The 24717-nt window shown below is 41.6% G+C and overlaps 1 protein-coding gene across 4 annotated transcripts in view; it reads right to left on the bottom strand.

The window, feature by feature from the left end:
• LOC106584178 (pre-B-cell leukemia transcription factor 1) overlaps nt 1-24717 on the bottom strand; it is a 96738-nt gene that overhangs the window by 62532 nt on the left and 9489 nt on the right. The window lies entirely within an intron of this gene.

Consider the following 24717-nt stretch of genomic DNA (forward strand, 5'->3'; position numbering starts at 1 on the left):
TGCTGTTGTGTAAATGGAATAGACAACAGGTGGAAATTATAGGCAATTAGCAAGACACCCCCAATAAAGGAGTGGTTCTGCAGGTGGGGACCACAGACCACTTCTCAGTTCCTATGCTTCCTGGTTGATGTTTTGGTCACTTTTGAATGCTGGCGGTGCTTTCACTCTAGTGGTAGCATGAGACGGAGTCTACAACCCACACAAGTGGCTCAGGTAGTGCAGCTCATCCAGGATGGCACATCAATGCGAGCTGTGGCAAGAATGTTTGCTGTGTCTGTCAGCGAAGTGTCCAGAGCATGGAGGCGCTACCAGGAGACAGGCCAGTACATCAGGAGACGTGGAGGAGGCCGTAGGAGGGCAACAACCCAGCAGCAGGACTGCTACCTCCGCCTTTGTGCAAGGAGGAGCAGGAGAAGCACTGCCAGAGCCCTGCAAAATGACCTCCAGCAGGCCACAAATGTGTCTGCTCAAACGGTCAGAAACAGACTCCATGAGGGTGGTATGAGGGCCCGACGTCCACAGGTGGGGGTTGTGCTTACAGCACAACACCGTGCAGGACGTTTGGCATTTGCCAGAGAACACCAAGATTGGAAAATTCGCCACTGGCGCCCTGTGCTCTTCACAGATGAAAGCAGGTTCACACTGAGCACATGTGACAGACGTGATAGAGTCTGGAGACGCCGTGGAGAACTTTCTGCTGCCTGCAACATCCTCCAGCTTGACCGGTTTGGCGGTGGGTCAGTCATGGTGTGGGGTGGCATTTCTTTGGGGGGCCGCAAAGCCCTCCATGTGCTCGCCAGAGGTAGCCTGACTGCCATTTGGTACCGAGATGAGATCCTCAGACCCCTTGTGAGACCATATGCTGGTGCGGTTGGCCCTGGGTTCCTCCTAATGCAAGACAATGCTAGACCTCATGTGGCTGGAGTGTGTCAGCAGTTCCTGCAAGAGGAAGGCATTGATGCTATGGACTGGCCCGCCCGTTCCCCAGACCTGAATCCAATTGAGCACATCTGGGACATCATGTCTCGCTCCATCCACCAACGCCACGTTGCACCACAGACTGTCCAGGAGTTGGCGGATGCTTTAGTCCAGGTCTGGGAGGAGATCCCTCAGGAGACCATCCGCCACCTCATCAGGAGCATGCCCAGGCGTTGTAGGGAGGTCATACAGGCACGTGGAGGCCACACACACTACTGAGCCTCATTTTGACTTGTTTTAAGGACATTACATCAAAGTTGGATCAGCCTGTAGTGTGGTTTTCCACTTTAATTTTGAGTGTGACTCCAAATCCAGCCCGATGGGTTGATCAAGTGTTCCATTTTATTTATTTTGTGAGCAGTATATATATATATATATATATATATATATATATATATATATATATATATATATATATATATATATATATATATACACACACACACAGTATATATATTATTAACATACAGTTGAAGTCGGAAGTTTACATACACCTTAGCCAAATACATTTAAACTCAGTTTTTCACAATTCCTGACATTTAATCGTAGTAAAACATCCCTGTCTTAGGTCAGTTAGGATCACCACTTTATTTTAAGAATGTGTAATGTCAGAATAATAGTAGAGAGAATGATTTATTTCAGCTTTTATTTCTTTCATCATATTCCCAGTGGGTCAGAAGTTTACATACACTCAATTAGTATTTGGTTGCATTGCCTTTAAATTGTTTAACTTGGGTCAAACGTTTCAGGTAGCCTTCCACAAGCTTCCCACAATAAGTTGGGTGAATTTTGGCCCATTCCTCATGACAGAGCTGGTGTAACTGAGTCAGGTTTGTAGGACTCCTTGCTCGCACATGCTTTTGCAGTTCTGCCCACAAACTTTCTACAGGATTGAGGTCAGGGCTTTGTGATGGCCACTCCAATAACTTGACTTATTTGTGGAGTGGTTGAAAAATTATTTTTAATGACTCCAGGCTAAGTTTATGTAAACTTCCGACTTCAACTGTAAGTATTCAGACCCTGTGCTATGAGATTCGAAACTGAGCTCCGGTGCATTCTATTTCCATTGATCCTCCTTGATATGTTTTTACAACTTGATTGGAGTCAACCTGTGGTAAATTCAATTGAATGGACATGATTTGTAAGGCACACACCTGCCTATATAAGGTCCCACAGTTGACAGTGCATGTCAGAGCAAAAACCAAACCATCAGGTCAAAGGAATTGTCCATAGAGCTCCGAGACAGGATTGTGACGAGGCACAGATCTGGGGAAGGGTAACAAAAAAGGGAGGTGACCAAGAACCCGATGGTCACTCTGACAGAGATCCAGAGTTCCTCTGGGGAGATGGGAGAACCTTCCAGAAGGACAACCATCTCTGCAGCACTCCACCAATCAGGCCTTTATGGTAGAGTGGCCAGACGGAAGCTACTCCTCAGTAAAAGGCACATGACAGCCTGCTTGGAGTTTGCCAAAAGGCACCTAAAGGACTCTCAGACCATGAGAATCAAGATTCTCTGGTCTGACTAAACCAAGATTGAACTCTTTGGCGTGAATGCCAAACGTCACATCTGGAGGAAAACTGGCACAATCCCTACGGTGAAGCATGGTGGTGGCAAGATCATGCTACAGAGAAGTTTTTCAGAGGCAGGATCTGGGACACTAGTCAAGATCGAGGGAAAGATGAATGGAGCAAAGTACAGAGAGATCCTTGATGAAAACCTGCCCCAGAGTGCTCAGAACCTCAGACTGGGGCGAAGGTTCACCTTCCAACAGGACCACAACCCATAAGTACCCAGCCAAGACAACGCAGGAGTGGCTTTTGGACAAGTCTCTGAACGTTCTTGAGTGGCCCAGCCAGAGATCGAACTTGACCCGATCTAACATCACTGGAGAGACCTGAAAATAGCTGAGCAGCGACACTCCCCATCCAACCTGACAGAGCTAGAGAGGATCTGCAAAGAATTATGGGAGAAACTCCCAAAATACAGGTGTGCCAAGCTTGTAGCGTCATACCCAAGAAGACCCTAGGCTGTAATCACTGCCAAAGGCGCTTCTACAAAGTAATGAGTAAAGGGTCTGAATACTTATGTAAATGTGATATTTCCTTTTTTTATTTTTTATACATTTGCAAACATTTCTACAAACCTGTTTTTGCTTTGTCATTATGGGGTATTGTGTGTAGATTGATGACGGAAAACCCAATTTAATCAATTTTGGAAAAAAGCTGTAATGTAACAAAACGTGGAAAAAATCAAGGGGTCTGAATACTTTCCAAATTCACTGTATGTAAACTCAGCAAAAAAAGAAGCGTCCCTTTTACAGGACCCTGTCTTTCAAAGATAATTCGTAAAAATCCAAATGACTTCACAGATCTTCATTGTAAAGGGTTTAAACACTGTTTCCCATGCTTGTTCAATGAACCATAAACAATTAATGAACATGCACCTGTGGAACGGTCGTTAAGACACAGACGGTAGGCAATTAAGGTCACAGTTATGAAAACTTAGGCCACTAAAGAGGCCTTTCTACTGACTCTGAAAAACACCAAAAAGAAAGATGCACAGGGTCCCTGCTCATCTGCGTGAATGTGGCTTAGGCATGCTGCAAGGAGGCATGAGGACTACAGATGTGGCCAGGGCAATAAATTGTAATGTCTGTACTGTGAGACGCCTAAGACAGCGCTACAGGGAGACAGGGCAGACAGCTGATCGTCCTCGCAGTGGCAGACCACGTGTAACAACACCTGCACAGAATCGGTACATCCGAACATCACACCTGCGGGACAGGTACAGAATGGCAACAACAACTTCCCGAGTTACACCAGAAACACACAATCCCTCCATCAGTGCTCAGACTGTCCGCAATAGGCGGAGAGAGGCTGGACTGAGGGCTTGTAGGCCTGTTAAAAGGCAGGTCCTCACCAGACATCACCGGCAACAACGTCGCCTATGGGCACAAACCCACCGTCGCTGGACCAGACAGGACTGGCAAAAAGTGCTCTTTACTGACGAGTTGCGGTGTTGTCGGATTCGCATTTATCGTCGAAGGAATGAGCGTTACACCGAGGCCTGTACTCTGGAGCGGGATCGATTTGGAGGTGGAGGGTCCGTCATGGTCTGGGGCGGTGTGTCACAGCATCATCAGACTGAGCTTGTTGTCATTGCAGGAAATCTCAATGCTGTGCGTTACAGGGAACACATCCTCCTCCCTCCTCATCTCAATGCTGTGCGTTACAGGGAACACATCCTCCTCCCCCTTCCTGCAGGCTCATCCTGACATGACCCTCCAGCATGACAATGCCACCAGCCATACTGCTCGTTCTGTGCGTGATTTCCTGAAAGACAGGAATGTCAGTGTTTTGCCATGGCCAGCGAAGAGCCCGGATCGAAATCCCATTGAGCACGTCTGGGACCTGTTGGATCGGAGGGTGAGGGCTAGGGCCATTCCCCGCAGAAATGTCAGGAAATTGCAGGTGCCTTGGTGGAAGAGTGGGGTAACATCTCACAGCAAGAACTGGCAAATCTGGTGCAGTCTATGAGGAGGAGATGCACTGCAGTACTTAATGTAGCTGGTGGCCACACCAGAGACTGACTGTTACTTTTGATTTTGAACCCCCCTTTTCCAGAGACACATTATTCCATTTCTGTTAGTCACATGTCTGTGGAACTTGTTCAGTTTATGTCTCAGTTGTAGAATCTTGTTATGTTCATACAAATATTTACACATGTTATGTTTGCTGAAAATAAACGCAGTTGACAGTGAGAGGACATTTCTTTTCTTGCTGAGTTTATATTTGTTTGTGTGTGCATGCATGTGTGTTTGTGTTGACACGCCGTCGTTGATCCACCTAGCCTTCACTCTTCATTTACATCCTAAAAAAAATATCACTTTGAACTCCACACTGTAAAAATAGAAAGTCTCAAAACACCACGTTGTATAATGAAAACATGAAAAGTAGTGCACCTTGCCTGAGATCTGGAGGGTGTTCTGATACATAGAAAGTGTTTTAAAACAGAATAGAAGTACTCTGAAACACCCAAAGTGGTTCTTCCATCTGAATATTGGAGTTTTTAAGAGTGTTGTGAAAACACTTTTGGGGGTTTCACTGCAAAAAACGATTATTTATTTATACAGATTAGAAAAACAGAAGGGGACAATTGAGGGTAAATTGAAACTGATTAAAAAATATAAATGAATGCAAGTCATTTCAATTATTATTATTTCATTTTACCAAAACATTTAAGAAAAAATCGAATTTATTATGTTTCTCAAAATGTAAGTATATTTTATGAGGATAACCAAAGATAGAGAAGATTGAGTGATTGAACTCATTGGACAACTGGCTTTAATATCCTTGCACTTCCTATTTTGCCACATGGCTATGTTTTTAGAGGATTATGGGTAATTCAAACATTTTTGACTTTCTTATACACAATGTTGTATGCATGTTTAAAGAAAGAAAAGTATATTTCGTTATTAGTATTAATCAGCTTGTTGTGCCATGAGGTGTAACGGATCATGATGAACGGATATCAAAACTTTAGGCAAAATAATGCTTCCTGTAAAATCTGTAGTTACTGCTGGTGGATTGAGCACTGTGCTCAACAATGTCTGCCAAAATGGGTTAAACTGTCAAATGATCATATAGATAAATCTATGTAAACATTAAAATACTCCAGAAGAAGTGATCTAATTCTGCAATAGACAGGATTTGAAACACCATAATAGTGTTTTGACGCTACAGAGAGAGGAAACGACACCAAAAGAGAAGGTATCTAATTCTGCACTAAACGGAACTCGGAACACCAAAATAGTGTTTTCAACCATTTTCGATAGTGCAAGGTATTGCACAACACTTGATTAAGTGGTGTTACAACTCACCATGTAATGTTTCAAAACATCTCAGGATGATGTGTTTCAATTCTCCAGCAAAGTTAAGGTTTTGTCTCCTTCAAGTTGGTGGCAGCTCAGTTGCCACTAGTTTTGGTGTTGCAAAGCACTTCATTTTAACAGTGCAGCAGCATTCAGATACACGGCTGCAATTAAATTATTAATGTCACAGAATCCCTATTCAACCGACAGCCTCAACGTGCCTAACTGGTGAAAGACATTAAATATGTAGCAATCTTTGTCTGGCTTCACCGCAGATCAATTCAAATGACTACAAAGATAATACGTGGAGAGGTAATGGGACCGCTAGCCACAAAATAAGATGTGAGGCGTCCTAAATGGCACCCTTTTCCCATACAGTGTACTACTTTTGACCAGGGCCCATAGCGACCGTAGAAATGATGCGCTATATATGGAATAGGGTGCAATTTGGGACGCAGTTTGTGAGAAAGGGGTGGAGGAGGGGAATAGCATTAGTCGTTTTGGCTTCCAGTATTTCATGTCACTTCTTTGAATAAAAGTGTCTGGTACTGGCAGGTGGAACAGCAGGAAGATGTGGATGAAATTGCCTCTAAAATGCTGGACCCTTTTTGGGGTGTTTTTTCCCTTCCTCGCAAAAAGGCAGGTCGAAGGCAAAGTAAATAAATAAAATAATCTACATCTAAGCACTAGGTCTAGGAGTTCATCGGATCCTGCAATCTATTACCGAAGAGTTTCTAAACCCAGAGGCGCAACATTGCGAGACTTCCGGGAATGCTTGCAAAGCAGACCAAGCAGACCAGGCCGTGGTTTGGGGTTTGAGAAATCAATGAGAGAAGAGAACAATTCTTCCTTAGCTGATCATTTTCTAGAAATCTAAAGGCACAACCTAGATTCAAAACAATATCTTAAGTAGTTGAACATGTTATTACTCCAACCTCGTGAAAGTGACAAACAGACACGTTTTCATTTCCGTCAAAAAGAATTTTATATTGAAGGAGTGCTTTTGATTTGACGGTCTGCACAAGCGAAGTTCGGCGTGAGACGACCATCAGACCCGATGATGTGTTTCTGTGAATGAGCATAGCTAGCCAATGTCGCCATGACATCGCCTGCAAGCGTGATTGGGGATCTCTATTGGAGAAGCAGTTTCTGAATATCTTCATACTGTACTGTCTTTGCTGTTACTGCCTCCTGAGCCTTCGGTGTCATTCGTTGGCCCTTTCCCACAGTGCTGATCTCCACTGGCAGTCTCTGGATGTGTCCCTAATTGCACCCAATTCCCTATTTAGTGCACTATTTTTGACCAGGACCCATAGAGGCGTAGTGCACTATGTAGAAAACAGGGTGCCGATTCTATGTCTGGGAGAAGGCAACAGGCAACAATGGAGTGTTCCAAGGAAATATCGTGTGTGGGATGACTGTGTTGCTGTAAAATAATAAATAAAGCCAATAAACGGAGGGAGAAAAATGAGTTAACGAGGTGTATCCTCCTCTCTTATCGTTAATGTGTGGACGGGTCTTCCTCTCGCTCCTCTCTGCTAATGATGATGTGTAGCACAGGTAGCTGTCAGCAAGCTAGGATTAATTAAAAGGGAAACTGGGCCACTTTGTCATCTTCCTGTGATTCTGTGTGGCCGGTCAGAGAGTAAGACAAGTGGCAGCGCCTCCCCTCTGCACCGCGCTGCCCATATCTCTACGCCACCCAAACATATTCCCTATATTGTGCACTACTTTTGAAGAAGTGTATTCTCATTGCAATACTGTGTGCCATAATCAAATGTCCTCTATGCAATCCATTCAAGTGTTAACAGGCATCCCATTCACTAGGAGTGGCTACATAATTCATGCCTTTTCACAGCACAAACACAACTTGTGGATTACCAAGCATCGAGCATTATTATGAATTTTTAACCACACCTTTGCTAAAAACAAAACCTCATTCCTTTTCCTCTGTCAAAACGTGTCAATGAAAAACCAAATGGATGGCATTACATCTGAATGTATTGACTGAAACTGCATCACTATATCACCTTCATCCATATAATCTCTCAACCTTTGTGCCTGTCTTTGTGATATGATGTACATTCAAATTGAAATTATACGTTCATGGGATGAGGATGGCAACCTCTGGTGTGGCCATATATCCAGGCCAGCAGACAGATACAGATATGCACTTGTGGCAACAAAAGTCATTCTTCTGTTCTAGTCCCTCGTATTAGAGCAGAACAGCCTCAGAACAAACCAACGCTCCTCTTTAGGGTAGAGTCCCAAATGGCACCCTATTCCCGACAAAGTGCACTACAGGCCCTGGTCAAACTTAGTGGACTATATAGGGAATAGGGTGCCATTTTGAACGCACAATAGGATTTGGGAAGCCCATCATTTGATTGACAGCTCCCTCTTTATAGGAGGCCGTCATCCAACAAAACAGTAGACACCAGAGACCATCCCCTAAACCCGCCCACAGGGCGCAAAGTGCTCTGGGAGGTCAGTTATAAACCAGAGAGATAAAATAGAGGCACTGAATCAATCATCAGCATGAGCATATACTGTAAATCTACAAAAGTCCAACCTCCCTCACAGACACTTAGGATATGTCCCAAATGGCACCCTAATCCCTATTTAGGCCCAGAGGGCCCATAAGGTGCTCTAGTCAGAAGTAGTGCACTATATAAATACGGTGTCTGGGAATAGGGTGTCATTTGGGACGCAAACTCAGTTTTAACTGACGCTTAGTACAATAAAATTCTAAATCCACAAGCATTGAGCACCACCACCATCCTTTATTTTGTGGTGTAATATCTTCCTCGTTATAAGCTTGTTGCCTATCGCGCACGCTCAACTTTTAATTGGGCCTATATATTTGTTTATCTTGGCTATTAAAAGTTATGTGTATATTAATAATCTGTCAAATACCATCTGTTAAACACTATCCCAAATGTGAGCAGTGGTGTTTCTAAAAGGGTCTGGTCCTCTCTCATAAAAGCATAAAAACTGAGATGATAAAAGTCTCAATAAACACCTATCCTAAATCACAAAAGGATACATAATATGCAACGTTTTACCACTGAACAGATACTATGTAGAAAAAGAGCCTTCAGAGTGCCTTCAGAAAGTATTCACACCCCTTGACTTTTTACCACATTTTGTTGTGTTACAAAGTGGGATTCAAATGGATTTAAAACACAAAATACTCTGTAACGTCAAACTGGATTTTTTTTTACATACTGTATATCTTTTTTTTATGGGGGAAAAAAACACCACAATACTATTGTTGAAGTGGGAAGTTTATTTCTTGTGAACAAACTATAGTTTTGGCAAGTCGGTTAGGACATCTACTTTGTGCATGACACAAGTGCTCAGCATGTGTGCGAACTCCTTCAAGACTGAAAAGCATTCCTCATGAAGATGGTTGAGAGAATGCCAAGAGTGTGCAAAGCTATCATCAAGGCAAAGGGTGGCTACTTTGAAGAATCTAAAATCTAAAATATATTTTGATTTATTTAACACTTTTTTGGTTACTACATGATTCCATATGTGTTATTTCATACTTTTGATGTCTTCACTATTATTCTACAATGTAGAAAATAGTAAAAATAAAGAAAAACCTTTCAATGAGTAGGTGTGTCCAAACTTTTGACTGGTACTGTAGTTAAAAATTAAAAGCAATGTGGCGATGTAAAATCCTCTACATGCTGTTAATATTTTATAAGTAGCCACTCTGACACTGTGCAGAATATCTGTAATGTGTATGGCAAGGCAAGGCAGAATTGAAAAAGAAAGGGAGCAAGGGAAGAGAAAGACAGAGTGGGGGAGGAGGGAGAAAAAAGGAGAAAGAAGACACGACCAAATCTAGAGAGATGGAGGGAGAGAGAGAGAGAGCGGGAGATAAAGGATAAAAGAGATTGAAGTGTAGGAGATAGAGAGAGAGGGGGGGGGGAAAAAACACTTGAGCATGCACTGAATTGGATGGTGGTAAATTTGGAAGTCAGCATGGTACACAGAACATTTGAAATGGCCCATTTAACAGCACTGTATTGTACTCCCATCCGTTCCCATCACACAGTTCCATTTGCATATTTCATAATGGATGAAGATAGATGGAGAAAATCAGTGTCATTGAGATGAACGTTTTATCAAGGTTATCCTATCCTCCAAACTCCTAAACCCCTCTTTATCTTGCCTCTGTTGACAGAATATAAAGCTATCAACACAATCTCTTCATAGCAGAGGGAAATAAGAAAACAGTGGAGCGGTAATGTGAATTTCAGAGGAGCAAGCAACCAATGACAATGTTATCAATGGACACTTGCATACAATTCAGTAAAACAACATTGATACAAACAGGACAGGAGTGATTGTATCACACAATCAAATTCCAATGATCCTACCTCTAACAGCAAAATCCGCAACATCTTACATACAATAACTATAAAAACATCACTCACCAACACCAAATCTACATTCTTGACCTGCTCTAGTTCACATGTATGTAAAATGAAATGTTTAGTGTACACACTTCACATTCTGTCATATTTTCTGCAGCAGTTGCATACAGTACAGTATATAGACAGTCCACACTGTCCCCAAGGACAGAGAGCAGTATTTTCCATTGTGTGTGTGATTAGACCTTCTGCCATTGCATGTGGCATAGTTATAGCTATAGCGTACACTTCCTCCATTTCAGAGTAGACCCTCTGCCTGCACTTCCACCTTTAGTTCAGGCAGCACTACAGTACCAGTCATAAAAATGCCATGCCAGCTATAGCTCTGGAACAAAGGAGCGAGGGCCACAGGAGTGAGACCCAGAATAGATCCCAAATTGCAACCTATTCCCTATATAGTGCACTACGTATGAACAGGGCCCTTAGGGAATAATGTTATATTTGGGACGTAGACTGAGTTCTAACAGGAATCACACGCTCAAGGGCACATGCCCGGGGAAAAGAGGTGAGGCCGAGAAGGTCGCAATTTGGAGATGTGCCAATTGTCTGTATATAAACCCGTCTATCGTCACAGTCACACCGTCCCAACTCTTCCCACAAGAAAGTCCTAGTGTGTTTCCCAAATGGCACTCTATTCCCTACTTTGCACTATTTTTATCCAAGGCTTATAGAGAAAAACACTGAATGTGACTTCAGTCATCAATTGAATCATACATCCGCTTTTTTTCTTTCTCCTTCCAAGCCAAAGGTGCTGGTGTGTATTACTGCACAGCATCACAGAATGGAAACGATAGCCATTTATAGAACACAAACTGGACTTCAGTAAGAATAACTACTACTGTACACAAGGCCCTCTATGGATAACAAAGACCTGTCAAATAATCTAACAGGGCCAAGGTTGGCTTATAATAACATCTCATGCTCAGAAAAATCCAACACGACAAAAGCTTTTCTACACAAAGCAGAGTTTACACCAACCCTAATCACAGCCCTAAGTAAAAATGGAATATTCTATATTGCAGAAAATTGCTTCGCTATTGTTTGTTTTGTCATTAAATGTATAGGGACTCTGACATAAAATGCAATATCGGTTTAGGAAGAAATCATTACTTCTCAGCACTGGGAGAAATATACTGTAGAAAGGTACAGTAAACAAAGCATTGGATGGGTTGTAATGTAGCTATGTAGGTTTTAGTGTAATGTAATGTAGCTATGTAGGTTTTAGTGTAATGTAATGTAGCTATGTAGGTTGTAATGTAGTAATGTAGGTTTTAGGATAAAATCCATATTTAGTACAATTCTGTGTGTTGGTATATATTTGCATGACATGCATAAGTTATTCAAAATAAAATTGTTAAGCCATCTGAAATACCCAAAACACTTCCACTCATCAGTGAGCTTTTGATTATGTTATTGTTACATTAGCTACATATCCATGGATGGCCCAACACACTCCTAACTCACCAACCTCCTTTACCACACTACCCTGTCCTCCACTGATACAGCAGCATTCCCCCCTCCCCCTCCCCCTCTCCTCCCTTCCTCCTCCTCCCCCTCTTCCCGTGCTAAAAGTTACCCGAAATGTCACTTGTGTCTGTGTACCGGGAAACTGTCCAAAACCACCGCAGCGCTGCGTTTCTGCTACGGAACATTTGTTTCCTTTCAGGGGGCACGAGGCCCAACACACTCCTTCTACATTTACACACACACACACACACACACACACACACACACACACACACACACACACACACACACACACACACACACACACACACACACACACACACACGCGCTCCCCTGCCAAGCGGCCATGCCATGAAGTTGGCTGATCTATTCTGATTGGCACCTGAGATAGTGCCTGTCCCAAACTGGTACCCTATTCCCTATGTACAGTAGTGCACTACTTCTGACCAGGGCACATAAGGTGCTGGTCAAAAGTAATGCACTATATAGCAAATAGCTCTTGGTTGGTGTCGCTTTCGAGGATGCCAGTTGGTGGCACAACAATGACTATGGTTGTATTCAATCCTATGAAGACAGTTGAGAGAGCGTAGGGTGTATGGTGGGTGGAATACATTATGTAAAGGATAGATACCAGCACAGGTATCTGTGCTCAGCGGCGCAGATATAATTGTTTTGTTAAAGTTATTTTGTAATCAAAGGATGTGTAGGAACATAAAATGAAACTCTGGTGTACTATTAGCCTTAAATGATTTTGATTAATTTCTGTTGTATTGGGAATCCAGCATATTAAGAGACTAAAAGGTAGAGATAAAATGTTCCTCCAGAGCATGTTTCCCAGTGACACAGTGGGGAGACTGGAAGATATAATGAGCACTAGCAGCTGATTACTGCCATGCATTAGACTGTCTAATTATAAAATATTTGCATAACGTTAGACGGGTGTGTTCTACCAAGGATATTTAGGCTGTTCTGTGAAACAGAGGAATCTCTTCATCTTTGCTCTGCATTAGGGGTGTAAACGTTTAAACGTTTATACTAAATTGGTAGTGTTAACGTTAAGAAAAAATCCCTGACTGAAAACCAATGTTTTTTTCCCACAAAATTTAAACCACAGTGCAGTTATCACAAAACTACCACTAACAGGTCCCGATCATCATCGTAAAGGGAACATTTTAAAATAAACAAATACCTAACGCAACAATGCATTAACGTTAGTACACTGTATGCATCTTTCAAATTATTTTCCACGGATATAAAGCACTCCACACGTCATCGTCGTTAACAGTTGTAAAAATGGAAAGGCAAGCAATAGCAGTGAAGTCCTGTATGACAACACTTTGAGAAGTTAAATGAGAAGGTGGTGAAAAGCAAACTTTGTGAGGTGGGACTGAGGTACATTAATGTAGTAGAGGTGCAATGCTTAACCATCTGAAAAGGATGTAACGTGAGACCCAAACTGACTCTGGCCCTGCCACTTCTCAGAATGGTGCTTGTTTAATAAAGTTTAGATTAAAGTTCCATCAATATGTCTTACAAAATCACTTAATGATTCATTAGTATTCTACATAACAAACCAAATAGAATAAATCTCCTAGTATAATGTTAGGCTCTACTGTTAAACCCAAAACACCACACAATTAGGCTACTTATGACATTTTTTTCTCATGTGGTCATAACTCAACAGCCACTAGGCTAAATACTGTAAGGGGTAACTAACCTCCTGGGGTAACTGCCCCCCACCACCTGTAATTACATTAAGACCACTAGATGTCACCAAATTTCACTGGCTGCCACTGCTCTTGCCTCATCGCAATTTTTTGAGATATTTCAACCAAATTTTGTGGTAAGTTAAATTCAGAAAAAGTTTAAGATATATTTAAATGAAGTTAGATCTATAATTGTTTTTTAGATATACAAGTAGGAAAGCCTTAAGATAAAAAAATCCACTTGTTTAGAGAGAAAATGTTATATCGTTTTTGAGAAAAGTAGTAATATGTTGGATGAGTGTGTTTAGGGGGTAACTGGCCGCTAGTGGCTAGTTTACCTTTATGGTTATGAATGTGTTTCTGCCTGCCATTAAGACAATGACTAGCCCAGTTAGCACTAGTTTATTATTTTAACTTGCTAGCTAGCAACTTCACTAGCAGTAAATGCTAGCTAGCTGTCTAGTTAGCATAAGCTGCTAAGAGTGCTAGCTAGCAACCTTACTATCATATCGTCTGAGGTAAAATACATAAAAAAGTTAACGTAACTTAAATGCAGTTGTAAATGTTTCTACTAGTGACTGATAGCTTTACAGTTAATGTTACCTTATAGCCTTTTAGCTATTTTACACAGCATTTTATGTCATATAGCTCAATAGCTGGCTATGTTTTTAAGAGAGAGCTTTTCAATTGGCATCCCTCCCTCTGTTTTCAATCACAGGTGGGGACTGGATTAGGTGTAAGCAGTGCAGGAGGTGGGCTCAAGAGTTGTGCTCCAATTGTACTGGGGATAGCTTTACATGTAACCTATGTACAAATTAGAATCATGCAATATCAGAGCTTAAGAGACGTACCACATCAATGTTACACTGAATTAATTAGTTAAGTTATTGTTATTAAATGTTATATTCCAATGTTATTTAATGTTATTATTTATATTCCATTCCAATATATATTTCAATTAATATGTTTTTAATTAATTAAAAACAACTATTGAAAACATTTTGCTCCTGAATGTCATTTTAAAGACTGCTGGGATTTAAAATGTTGCATTTAAAAAAAAATTTTTGTGCAATTGTACATAATGTATTGTGTGGAAAAGAACAACAAAGAAAGAACAAAGAAAATGAATGTGCAGGTTAGTTAAAAAGAGGGACTTTACATCAAATCTCCTCATAGTGCAGATATTAATGGTGATGTGTGCAACACCATTTCCCCCCCATATTTTATTTAAATAATTAAAATAAGACAACTAGACTTAGCTTTTAAGTATTAGTTACTAAAGAATTTCAAAATAAAACTGATTTTAACACACTTGTGTGAAACCCTATGAAACCCTATGCCCCGCCGATCTATCACGACTTGTCTGCTGGTCTGCTGACGTAATTCGGCCGAGGTGCTCTCAACCGGCCTCTGCGTCGTGGATGTTGGTGATCTGCTAGCCCCAGCCTGCTAGCTTCCTGAACGCTGTGTCTCCCACTCGCCTAGCGTAGTAATCGACTACCGAACGGCTCCCTGTTTCATCTATTGCTGCTCATTGGACCCTATGATAACTCGGCTACTACACAGCTGATGCATGCTGGACTGTTCATTAACACGGTAATTCAATTTGTTTATCTGTCGGCCCCAGCCTCGAACTCAGGCCCTGTGTGTAGCAAACTGACCCTCTCTGCCCATTCATCTCCATTTACCCGTTGTTGTTGTCCTAGCTGTTTACCCGTTGCTGTCTCACCCGTTGTTGTCTTAGCTCTCCCAATCAACACCTGTGATTGCTTTATGCCTCTCTCTAATGTCAATATGCCTTGAATACTGTTGTTTAGGGCAGCTCTCATTGTTTTATTTTACTGCGGGGCCCCTAGTCCTGCTCAACATGCCTCAGATAGCCCCCTTGTCCCACCCCCACACATGCGGAGACTGCACCTAGCTTAACTGGCGCCTCCAGAGATGCAACCTCTCTCATTATCACTCAATGCCTAGGTTTACCCCCACTGTACTTGCACCCTACCATACCCTTGTCTGTATACTATGCCCTGAATCTATCCTACCACGCCCAGAAATCTGCTCCTTTTATTCTCTGTTCCCAAAGCACTAGACGACCAGTTCTTATAGGCTTTAGCCGTAGCCTCATCCTACTCCTCCTCTATTCCTCTGGTGATGTAGAGGCCCTGTGTGTCCCAATGCGCTCTCATTTGTTGACTTCTGCAACTGTAAAAGCGTTGGGTTCATGCACGTTAACATCAGAAGCCTCCTCCCTAAGTTTGCTTTATTCACTGCTTTAGCACACTCTGCCAACCCTGACGTCCTATACGTGTCTGAATCCTGGCTTAGGAAGGCCACCAAAAATGCAGAAAATTCCATCCCCAATTACAACAATCTTGGGAGTTGATAGGCTTGAAGTCATAAACAGCGCAATGCTTGAAGCACAGCGAAGAGCTGCTTGCAAAACGCACGAAAGTGCTGTTTGAATGAATGCTTACGAGCATGCTGCTGCCTACCACCACTCAGTCAGTCTGCTCTATCAAATCATAGACTTAATTATAAGATAATAAACACACAGAAATACAAGTCTTAGGTCATTAATATGTTCGAATCTGGAAACTATCATCTCGAAAACAAAACGTTTTTCCTGTCAGTGAAATACGGAACCGTTCTGTATTTTATCTAACGGGTGGCATCCCTAAGTCTAAATATTCCTGTTACATTGCACAACCTTCAATGTTATGTCATAATTACGTAAAATTCTGGCAAATTAGTTCGCAACGAGCCAGGCGGCCCAAACTGTTGCATATACCCTGACTTTGCGTGCAATGAACACAAGAGAAGTGACACAATTTCACCTGGTTAATATTGCCTGCTAACCTGGATTTCTTGTAGCTAAATATGCAGGTTTAAAAAGATATACTTCTGTGTATTGATTTTAAGAAAGGCATTGATGTTTATGGTTAGGTACAGTTGTGCAACGATTGTACTTTTTTCGCAAATGCGCTTTTTTAAATCATCCCCCGTTTGGCGAAGTTGGCTGTCTTTGTTAGGAAGAAATAGCCTTCACAGTTCGCAACGAGCCAGGCAGCCCAAACTGCTGCATATACCCTGACTCTGTTTGCAAGAGAAGTGACACATTTTCCCTAGTTAAAAGAAATTCATGTTAGCAGGCAATATTAACTAAATATGCAGGTTTAAAAATATATACTTGTGTATTGATTTTAAGAAAGGCATTGATGTTTATGGTTAGGTACATGTTGGAGCAACGTGTACCTAAGCGATTATATGCAACGCAGGACAGGCTAGATAAACTAGTAATATCATCAACCATGTGTAGTTAACTAGTGATTATGATTGATTGATTGTTTTTTATAAGGTAAGTTTAATGCTAGCTAGCAACTTACCTTGGCTTCTTACTGCATTCGCGTAACAGGCAGGCTCCTCGTGGAGTGCAATGTAAAGCAGGTGGTTAGAGCGTTGGACTAGTTAACCGTAAGGTTGCAAGATGGAATCCCCGAGCTGACAAGGTAAAGATCTGTTGTTCTGCCCCTGAACAAGGCAGTTAACCCACCATTCCTAGGCCGTCATTAAAAATAAGAATGTGTTCTTAACTGAATTGCCTAGTTAAATAAAGGTGTAAAAATTTTTTTTTAAATCAACAAAAAAATCGGTCAAATCGGCGTCCAAAAATACCGATTTCAAGTTTTCATAGTAATCGGAAATCGGTATTTTTGGACGCCGATTTGACCGATTTTTTTGTTGATTTAAAAAAAAAAAAAATTGATTTAATTATATATATTTTTTTACACGTTTATTTAATTAATTAATCGGCCATTCCGATTAATTGGTCGACCTCTAGTGGACAACTATAAATACCTAGGTGTCTGGCTAAACTTTAAACTCTCCTTCCAGACTCACATTAAGCATCTCCAATCCAAAGTTATATCTAGAATCGGCTTCCTATTTTGCAACAAAGCCTCCTTCACTCATTCTGCCTTACATACCCTCGTAAAACTGACGATCCTACCGATCCTTGACTTCAGCGATGTCATTTACAAAAATGCCTCCAACACTCTACTAAGCAAATTGTTTATCCCATGTGTTACTCTGTGTTGTTGTTTTTGTCGCACTGCTTTGCTTTATCTTGACCAGGTCGCAGTTGTAAATGAGAACTTGTTTTCAACTGGCCTACCTGGTTAAATAATGGTGAAATAAATAAAAACATTTAAATTAAAAATCTTCTACTGGGGTAACTGGCACCCCCGTGTGTAAAAAAAAAAAACTCCCCTTTTCTAAAAACAACATTTAATTAAATAACTAAAAAAGTGTAAACTGTAAGCATTTATTTCCCTTTATAGATTATTCACCTAAGCATGACCATCATCCACATACCAATTTTTTTCTCCAAATATTGCTTTTTTTGTGTCAGCAATTAGACATTGTTCTTAGATATGAGGCTAGATACCCCCTAGTACCCTATGATTCGATTGAAACAAAATACAGGTGGAAGTGTAGCTTCTTAACTCCCTCTGCTTTAAACGTTGATTATACAATAGTTAGGTTACTTACATCATTCAAGCAGAATAAGATCGAAATGCATATTCCCATGAAACTGATTGGGATCAAATCGTTGGCATGCAGCTGCATGAACGTTTCACACATAAAACGTGAAGAATTATCATTCACGCTTGGCAGTGATGATGGCCTAATTTATAATAATGTAGGCCTAGTTTGGTGTTTTAGGATTTTTTTTAAATGGAGCCACTATAGATGATGCATTGTAGGCTATGTGCAATAAGAGACGGCGTAAGAAAATCACAGCGCTGATTACAGAAAGCCTAATGTATCTATCTATGACTATATAGAACTGCGGTATATATCTGTGATTGCGCAATATGACCTTTTTATGCATTGTGAATTCACATGGAATTTTATCAATATTTTGTATCGTTTTAACGGAAAACCAAAAAACTTTAAAACATTAAGAAAATGTTCAATTTGTCACATCCCTACTCTGCATGAACACAGATGAAACAGTAGCAATGTTATCTGTACAATGATCAATGTCACAAGTGATGTGAAAGGTAGTCTGTTTAATCTAATGAATGCTGAAAGAAATCCATATCCTTACAATAATTCAATTTTAGTCAAACACGGATAGATAGTTGGTCTAGGTCTGCATAGTGTATATACAACATGTAGTACAACAAAATTGTACTAGAACGAAAGACAGCATCACAATCTGATGACTTCACAGAAATGGATATTATGTTTCTTTGAAATGAGGACACAAATATACACGGGAGATTGCCTTGTCTTTCACTCTGAAGGAAATACAAGCCCTAGTGGGAGAGAAAGAGGTGCTCAGTTTCCTAGTCATGGGCCATTCACATACATAATGTCACTTTCAGGAAAACCAACTCAAATATGTACATAATGCATACACACAACACAACACACATCTTGCTAGTGATAATTCAATGTGAGATTGAGGACAGATAATGTCACAGATCGCTCTGATTACAAAATATACTCAGATGCACAAATACACACACACACACACACACACACACACACACACACACACACACACACACACACACACACACACACACACACACACACACACACACACACACACACACACACACACACACACACAACCATACACAGTCTACACATACCTCCTGTAATGTAAAGTGCCAGAGCAGCTGCTTTAAAGTGTTAAATATCAGAGGCAAATGAAAAGAGAAAATCTATCATGACTGTAATGTGTCCTGATGGGAGGGGGCGATCTCCCCTGCGAGCAGCCAGGCCGGGGGGCGGGAAGGAGGGAGGGAGCAGGGTGATGTATGAAGGAGCTGGATTGGAGGTGAAAAGCGTAGCAAGACGGACGGGGGAAGGCGAGGGGGGGAGAGGGGTAACACAGTCCTGCCGCCTGCAAGACTCCTGAGGGCCCAGGGCAAAAGTGGAATAAATGTTGATTAGTGTTGATTTTGTCCAACGAGCACTCTGCAACTGACAGTGGGACTAAGCTGCCGAGAAAGGCAACCATTAATCTTAGTCTGGTTTAAGTAGTGTATATTAATTTGTGTCATTTCCACTACGTGGAGAGAGACATCTTCCTCTCTTTCTCTCGCTCTCTTTGCTCTGTCACTCTCTCTCTGCTCTCCCTCTCCCTCACTCTTGCTCTCTATCTCTCTCCCCCCCCACCATCTCTCTCTATAACAGCTCCAGTGTTTGAAGGCTGTGATAGTAGACCGGGGCTCTGTCAGTGGTACCGTGGAAGCCTTGAGGTAGCGCCTGCTGGGAGCAGCTCCTAGCAGCAGGGGAGAGTGTAAGAAATGAGATTCCGAGCCCTGCATTAAGAAAAATGAACTCCTGGGGGGGTTGGTATGGCAACCGCATTCTAAAGTGCCATTGCATGTTCAATTTAATGTACATAACAAATTTGCACATTTGATTAAATTCAGAACATATTAGAGGAAGCTATGGCAGACCAAACCTTATTGCAAACAGAGCTCTTTTAAAAGCAAGCAGAGTCAGATTTAAGCTACCATATCCCCATCTTAAAAGCAGTGGATACTGTGGTCTGTTAATTCAGTCTGGTGAGGCATGAGGGCTAAATCCAACCAAACAGCTATCCATTTTATCAATTTCATTCACCACCCTGACTGGAATATGCTTTATTTTGGAGATCACAAGCGCACAATCTGCATTTTTAATGAATAGCATTAGGCATTGCCGCTGATGCTATAATAGGAACAAATTACAGTACTTTTAGTAGCTAGGTCACCAGCCTATGAAATAGGAGTTTAGTAGCTAGGTCACCAGCCTATGAAATAGGAGTTTAGTAGCTAGGTCACCAGCCTATGAAATAGGAGTTTAGTAGCTAGGTCACCAGCCTATGAAATAGGAGTTTGACTTATGTTCGTCATTCCACTTGTGTTTATTTTTTTTCTCAGCCCTCTCTGTCTTTCTGTCTTCGCTACTCACGTTCATACACAACATAGAAGGTTGCACCCTGTTATCATCACTGGGACAACGTCACAACAACAAAAAACGATGAGGGGAAAAAACAACAAATCAACACGAAACAGCTAGATCAATTTCACAGTCACCACCATTGTGATGCCATTGTTAATTACCCAATCACGTCACACTAATAATCCTATGATTAAGCCCCTTCATGTGATTAACATGTATCAGTTAGGCCTCTGATGATTGCCATAATTGATAAGGTAACTAAATGATCCTGTAAGATTGGAGAAAAAAAAAAACACAAACCTAACATAGCAGGGGACTCAATAATACGACGGATCCCCCGCATGCTGTATTCATAATTATGGAACTAATAAAAAGAGGTGAAGAGCAAAGCTTTTTGAAGGCTTCTCAAAAACCGCACATTGTCACATTTTCCTACTTTGCCACTGCCTGTGTTTCTGTGACTCTGTGAGCAGTAGAATTAGAGCTTCAGCTGGATGGATGATTAAACAGAGAGATAGGAGGGAAACAGCTGTGGAGGAGAGTACAGCTTTGTGTTTCTGTTTCTCCTGTGAGTGCTGCAAGCACACACACACACACACACACTGAATGCTGCAGCATCAGCATAGAAGAGTAGGCTGGATAAAAGGAAAGACAAAAGCTGCTGCACGTATTAGCAACACTCCCAGTCAGTCCGTAAACAGACAGGGATGGGAGGGGGATGCATATCACCGTGACACAACACTCTGAATAGACATTTACATCCTCCTGCATTGATAGGATGGAAAATAAACTGTTACAGGCTGCTAGTTTACATTACCTCTGAACAGGCCCCGGCCTATGTCAGCATCCCAAATGCTGGGGCCCTGGTCAAAAGTAGTGCACTATAGAAGGAACAGGGTGCATTTGGGAAACACACTTTACATCCCATACCAAAGTGACACCAGGGGGATTTAGATAGAGAGAGAACTGATATGTCAACATTCATCGTTTGACTAGCATCAGTTTGGCATTGGCAATACACTTAGATACACACTCAAAATACACCATTGTGCTAATCTTAAAAAAACACAAAAACTGTATATACAGTCAAATTGTTAATTCCTATGAGTTTCTATACCGCATTGGTTTTCGAAGGTAAAATTCATATTCTATTTTCTTCTGTGGATCATGATGGCTGACATAAATTGTTTATATGACGATGGTGTGCTATAGTGTGTAGGGTTCTGAGTGGACTCTACATTCTCTAGTAAAAATAGGCAGATGCCAAGCCATCTGAATGGACCGACAGCTCAATGTAATGTACTGTACAATACACCTATCTATAATCAGATCTCTGGCTCATTTCACCCACGTCAAATATTACTCCGCTGCCCTCCGTAAAACACCCCATTTTCACCCTTCAAAAAATAACATTACATCATTCCACTAGTCATTTTTATAAATGGAGCATCCTCCAGGCGTGAAACCTTACACTATTCAAACACGGGCCACCAGAAAACTAGCCTTTTGTTGACGTTGAGAGGGAAAAAAACGAAACAGCCAGTCAGAGCAGTAGGGATGCGTCTCAAATGGCACCCTACTCCATGTATAGTGCCCTCATTTTAGTAGTCGGGAACAAATGTTGGGCGTGCCATTTGGGACACACCCCTGATTTACTGAGCGAGCATCTCAGTCACAGAGAGGTTGTTTGACACTGGTGGAGATTTATGACGTTGCTGAGGTGTTTACAGAAGTCAATTAGTTTTCGAAAATGTTCTAAAGCACAATTTGGGATGTCAAGAGTTTGCTTATCAAAAGGAGAAACTGTGGAAATGTTTTAAAACATGATTGAAACACATATTTTTGCAATCCTCTACATTCAGGTTTTGTGCTTCATTAATTTTGTGTTTAAGATAGGAAATGAATGGCACTTACAATATGTTATTTATTTTAAAAACCCTGATGTTAGATTGAGTTGTGTTACATTTGTATATGTTACAATGCGTTGAGTTTGCAGGAGGTTAAGGTTTCATGCCACAATAGCATTGGAGTCAAATTGTTTGGGTATATTTGTGGAAAGTACCCTGTGCCAAAACCTCTTATTACATGGTTCTGGGTGGGTATTGCTGGGACATGTAGCCTACTGTCATAGACAAGACCCTAAGGCTAATTTGAACTTATCTTCCTTACTCTGACTGTACTCCAAAGTGACCTTAGGGGTAAGTGGTCAAACAATGTTTAGTTCTAAGAATCTATGAAAGTAAATGAGACATTTTCTTGTCTCTTTTTATTACGTATTACAGACAGAGACACACACACACACACACACACACACACACACACACACACACACACACACACACACACACACACACACACACACACACACACACACACACACACACACACACACACACACACACACACACACACACACACGCACACACGGTTGGCCTTTTAGTCAACAGCAGCATTCCTTTCAGTAGAGAAAGACAACCAAAATATGCAGTCAAGGAGGGAAAAAATAAACCAGTGTCTGTGAGAGTTTAAAAAAAGAAAAAGAAAAGAAAGATGCCTGGTAGGGGGGAAAAAATCAACTGTTCGTTCTTCTTCTCCTTTCCTGTGGGGTGTGAGCTGAGCACAGCATTGTGCTTGTTTACAGGGAGCAGTCATCTGCCAGGCACCGTTCGCTCACCACACCACACCGCAATATCCCTGTACAAATACACAGAGTGGGTCAGGAGTTCAGGCACTGGCTTACTCAGCGCTGCCTGCCTGTCCTGCCTCCCTGAGCATGGCATTATATTCTTTCCTGACTCCTGCAGGTGATGTCAGTTGCTCTGGTACTGGGGACAGTCAGAGACGTAAAACGCGTAGCGAAGATTGAGGGGAAAGACAATTCCATTTGCTAAAACCAAATCCCATGAATATTGATATATTCATAAAATCAAAAAACTGTGAATGAAGGTTCTGACTAAAAACTAGGCCACTTTTCATTTAATTAAAAAAATATATAATGTATATGCAGTTATATCAATTCTTAGCTCTCAAATTTTGCTATGACAAAATTATACAAATAAATAAATGTTACAATAAGAATATTAACAACACAGTTATCCTAAGTGAAAATCATGTGGTGTAAAAACCAGACTACAAAATAGCCTTGCTAATGCATCTGGTGCATTCATACATATTTAATGGTTAAAAACAAGACAGATTCCAGAGCTGCAGCAGCAGAGGTCTGTGCAGTCAGTAGGTTCTGCGCTGAGCTTTATTTACTTTAAGACCTAACAGTAACCGTGCTCACCGACAAACCGGCTCAACTCAGCCTCGCTAGGGCTAGTCTGTAGTCTGTACTGTGGCAGGTAGAGTCGTAATAATGTTTAAAAAAACAGGTAGGCTCTTTTTACATGGAGAATCATCATCATGTTTTTAATACTTTGTCACCCAGCCAAGAGGACCCAATCGGGGTTTACTCGACAGAGATATACTCCAGGTTTCAGCAGCAGACATTTTCCAAAAATATTTTCAAAACTACTGGTGACAATTTTAATTCTAACACCTTATACAGCAACACTAGGGAGCAGATGAAACAATGTCTCACACAGTATATGAAAGAGTAGAGATGTACAAATCCATCTATCTTGTACAACCACATATCTATATTCACTTGATGTAAGGAACCCTAATGTTCTCCACCCACAGTGGGTATGTGTAACTAAACCTCCTCTGAGAAGAGGAGGGAGTCAGAGTATTCTCCTTCAGGAGAAACAGAAACCTGGGCTATTGGGTTGTTGGGGTCGTAGCCGGCTTAGAGCGAGACTGAGAGAAAATAAGCATAGGGTGCATAGCACTCCCAGCCAGGACCAGATCCAAGTTACTTTGTGCTCCATGCAGAGACGAACTTTGGATGAACTCTGAGAAACGCCAGGGAGTAAAACACTATGCATAACTGTGCCACTCACTCCCCCTCCAAAACCCTACCGAGAGAACAGAGAAAGGAGAGAGAGCCAGCAGGCCTCAAAAGGCCCCCTGCTCTCCTGAGACACTGGCCAGATTGAGAGTGAGCTACATGGGGTAGGAGGACTGTGTTGGTGGGAGGGTGGAGGTGGAAGGTGGTGGCCTCTATCTATCTACCTGTGTCTTCCCTGTGGCTCAGTTGGTAGAGCATGGTGTTTGCAATGCCAGCATGGTGTGTGCAAACGCCAGGGTTGTGGGTTCGATTCCCACGGGGGGCCAGTACAAACAAAAATATATATATGCATTCACTACTGTAAGTTGCTCTGGATAAGAGTGTCTGTT

Source organism: Salmo salar, chromosome ssa23 (genome assembly GCF_905237065.1).
Source record: "Salmo salar chromosome ssa23, Ssal_v3.1, whole genome shotgun sequence".
NCBI lineage: Eukaryota > Metazoa > Chordata > Actinopteri > Salmoniformes > Salmonidae > Salmo > Salmo salar.